Genomic DNA, 4,076 nt, shown 5'->3' with positions numbered 1-4,076 from the left:
TTTGGATACTTCTTAGTTCGTTTATGCCTGAATTGCTACTTAATTTCACATATTTTCTATTTCAGGCCAAAACATGTATTTTGAGCGAATAATGNAAAAAGCTTGTTGGTGTAGTATTACTAAGTTATTAAGCACATTCCAAGACAACACAGTCTTCTTTATATAACTCATTCTCCTATTGAGCAGCTCATCCCTCACACACCAATTCTATCACTCAACAATTGAACAAACAATCAAAAGAATACTAAGCACCAATCAACCAATCCCTCCTTCAATAGTTACTCAACATGCCTAAAAGCCAACAAAAAACTTTTCAATCATCATCACTAAAAATATAACATAATTTGCAACTGCTAATAAAACTGAGGAATTCTATAAGAACCTCAAAGCTACAATTCTCTAGTGCCACCAAAACATCCAATCTAAATTTCATAGCCACATCACCCAAGGATATCTTCATTTCTTTCAAATTTTTTAACCTAAACTACACTGTATAAAACACTGCTCACAATTACAATACCGCAGAAACCTCTCATGCGGAGAAAAATGAGGAACTTAAATTGCGTGCACATCAGTTGCTGGAAGCATCATTATCATTTGATTCAAAGGCGAGAAGTCCTGTCATCTTAGCTCATCATCTTTCTATCTAAAGGAATACACAGGGACAGCACTGTATGCTGAGAAAGTACAGGTCGATGGCAGCAAATCCTCCCCCAGCGTGTGCCCAACATTGAGGATAACCAAAAAGTACAATTACGATGGTCGGATGTTGTCTACACGCCCAAGGGGAATACCTTCAGACTAAAAATTATCCTCTCCAAAGTACTTAGGAAGGTGAATTGGTAGAGTTGCTGATGAACCTGTAAATGGAGCACAGTTTTTTAAGCAACATCAATTCATAGACTAGGAAGCAAAAGAAATTTTTTATAATATCTCCAGGAAAAAGACAGAAACCCACCATCAACCATGTCCTTTGTTTTGTGGAGAAGAAAAGTCCCGGAAAGANAGGAATTCATAGCCTGAGAATGTATGTTTTACAACTTAGGGAATTCGATTTACAATCCGTGCATGTGAGTGTAAAAGTAGCATAAATGTATAGAATTAATCCATAGGATCCAAATAAAGTCAAAACCCTAACCGTTTGCTTTACTTGATATTACTCTTGCTTTAATCTTGCTTTCATTAATTAGTTATTGAATTACATAGTAGATTTTGCTTTCAGTTTAGCTATAGATTCTCCCATAAATCCAAATACTTTCGATTTCTCCAACTTGAAAACAAATAGGAAAATCAGTGCTTAGCAACCAATCCTCATGAGAACGATACTCACTCATCACTTTATTACTTTGTGCGACTAGTGTACTTGCTATATTGCATGTTGTAGTAACAACGCATCAAGTTTTTGGCGCCGTTGCTGAGGATTGATTTTTGTGTTAACATTGAATTTTCTTGAGTTAGCTAGATTGGAGTTTTATTTTTGTTCTAATTGTTCATTAGTTAATTTTTGTTGCTCTTTTCTGTTAGCTAGTGATCTCACGTTTTCTCTCGTTCTTTGTAGTTTATACGAAGAGCTAGACGTCAGCCAGTGGTTCCTGTAGATCCAGAGATTGAAAGAACCGCAAGAAGACTTAACAGAGAGAGAAGAAAACGAAAGGTTGTAGTGGTTGAGATGACAAAAAAATAGAACACTAAGGGAATTCTCAGTTCCCACAGTTGATGGCAATGGGTCAAGTATTACTAGACTAGCAATGCAAGCCAACACTTTTAAAATAAAGCCGGCAATCATCCAGATGATCCAACGGTCGGTACAGTTTAAGGGAGATTTGAAGGAAGATCCAAATCTGCACATTGCAAAATTTTTTGGAGATTTGCGATACTTTCAAGTCAAACGGAGTTTCAGATGATGCCATCAGATTGAGATTGTTCCCTTTCTCATTGAGGGATAAAGCAAAGGGATGGTTAATGGCACTACCACCAGGGACGATCATAACCTAGAATGAATTAGCACAGAAGTTCCTGACCAAATTCTTTCCTCCAGCAAAATCTACGAAGATGAGAAATGATATCACATCTTTTCTACAGGAAGAGTTTGAATCATTATATGAGGCGTGGGAAAGATACAAGGAACTACTGAGGAGGTGTCCACACCATGGGTTGCCAGTTTAGATGCAATTCCAAATGTTTTACAATGGATTGATGGTTGATGTGCAAACCATGGTGGACGTAGCATCGGGAGGAGCATTGCAAAAATAAGACACCGGAAAAAGCTCATGAGTTGCTTGAGTTTTGGCAAGTAACAACTATCAAAGACCGAATGAGAGGATGCAGTCAAAGAAATCTATGGGTCTTCATGAAGTTGATGCATACACGGCTATTTCAACCCAACTTACAGCACTTCAGAAACAGTTGGGAAGTATACAGGTAAATTCTATTGAAGCACCTCAACTAACTTATGAATTTTGTGCAGGTAGTCATGTGAGCAGTGAATGCCAAGTGGGGAACACGTTTGCTTCAGCGTCTTCATCATCAGAACAGGTTAACTACTTGGCAGGAAATCAGAGGCAACCAAACAATCCGTACTCCAACACATATAATCCTGGTTAGAGGAATCATTCGAACCTGTCTTGGGGCAATCAGAATCAACAGAATCAGCAGAACAATCAATGGAACCCAAAAACGATTCCAAACAACCAAGCGGGGGTGAACAATCAACCGAGAGGGCAAAGATTGGCAAAACTGGTGGATATGTACAGAAAGTTTATGCAAGAGACCACAGGTTTCATGAATGAGACAAGGACGAATTTCATAAACCAAGGGGCATCCATTCGGAACTTGGTAGTACAAGTGGGTCAGTTGGCCGATAAGCTCAATGAGAGACCACAGGGTTCCCTACCAAGTAACACAGTGACAAACCCACGTGAACAAGCAAATGCAATAACATTACGAAGTGGGACAGTCTTAGAAGAGGTAAAACAATCAGGGAAAGAAGGAAGCCCACCAAAAGAAAAGGAAGATTTCGATGAGGGAGTTGACGAAGAAATAATTGCTAAAGAGAAACCAACCAATTCTATGGAAGATAAACAAAAGTGAGAATAGAGGCAAAGACAAAAGAAAGAGAAATTGCCATTCCCCAAGATACCACCAGAGTTGGTACATCACACTCCTCTTGTGTCTTTTCCTCAGAGACTCAGAAAGAAGAATCAGGATAAGCAATTTTCCAAATTCATTGAAATATTTAAAAAACTGCATATTAACATTCCTTTTGCAGATGCATTGCAACAAATGCCGAGCTACGCAAAATTTCTCAAGGAAATTTTATCAAACAAAAGGAAGTTAGAAGATGAGGAAACTGTGATACTTACGGAGGAGTGCAGCGCCATTCTACAGAAGAAGCTGCCCTCAAAACTCAAAGATCCAAGGAGTTTTACTATTCCTTGTGTTATAGGAGACATTACTTTTGATGGAGTTTTATGTGATTTAGGTGCAAGCATAAACCTAATGCCTTTTTCTGTTTTCAGGAGATTAGGGATTAGTGAAGTGAAACCCATGACCATATCTTAACAGCTTGCAGATAGATCCATCAAACATCCGAGGGTATAGTTGAAGATGTTTTGGTGAAGGTGGACAAAGTTATCTTTCCGACGGACTTTGTTGTGTTGGACATGGAAGAGGATAAGGAAATGCCTCTCATTTTGGGCCGACCATTTCTGGCCGCAGTAAGAGCCCTCATTGATGTGCAAGAAGGAAAGTTGTTGTTAAGGGTTCAAGATGAAATAGTAACGTTCAATGTTTTTTAAGCCATGAAATTTCTATCAGAGTCGGATTCGTGTTTTAGTGTAGACATGGTGGATAAACTAGTAGTAGAGGCTACTGAAGAGAACACCCCTCGACTACCTCTAGAAGCATGTATTACCCAATAAAAAACAATAGAGGTAGATGAACCAGTGAAGAATGAGTGTGCTAGATTTTTGGAAGCACTTGAGCCGATAATGTAAGCCAAGATTTAGAATTTGAAAAGTTTGATATTGAGAAAGAGAAGGAAAGGCAAGAACTGAAGAACCTCCAAAACTTGAGCT

The 4,076-nt window shown here is 38.6% G+C and overlaps 1 non-coding gene across 1 annotated transcript; it reads right to left on the bottom strand.

Moving 5' to 3' along the window:
* Positions 1-2,049: 2,049 nt before the first annotated feature.
* On the bottom strand, positions 2,050-2,156 carry LOC116117538. Its single transcript, XR_004125977.1, has one exon. It is a non-coding gene; the product is annotated as a small nucleolar RNA R71 (small nucleolar RNA).
* Positions 2,157-4,076: the final 1,920 nt, after the last annotated feature.

Source organism: Pistacia vera, unplaced genomic scaffold (genome assembly GCF_008641045.1).
Source record: "Pistacia vera cultivar Batoury unplaced genomic scaffold, PisVer_v2 Contig817, whole genome shotgun sequence".
Classification (NCBI taxonomy): domain Eukaryota; kingdom Viridiplantae; phylum Streptophyta; class Magnoliopsida; order Sapindales; family Anacardiaceae; genus Pistacia; species Pistacia vera.
The sequence above is the reverse complement of the archived record's forward strand: the minus strand, read 5'-3'. Positions and strand labels throughout refer to the sequence as shown.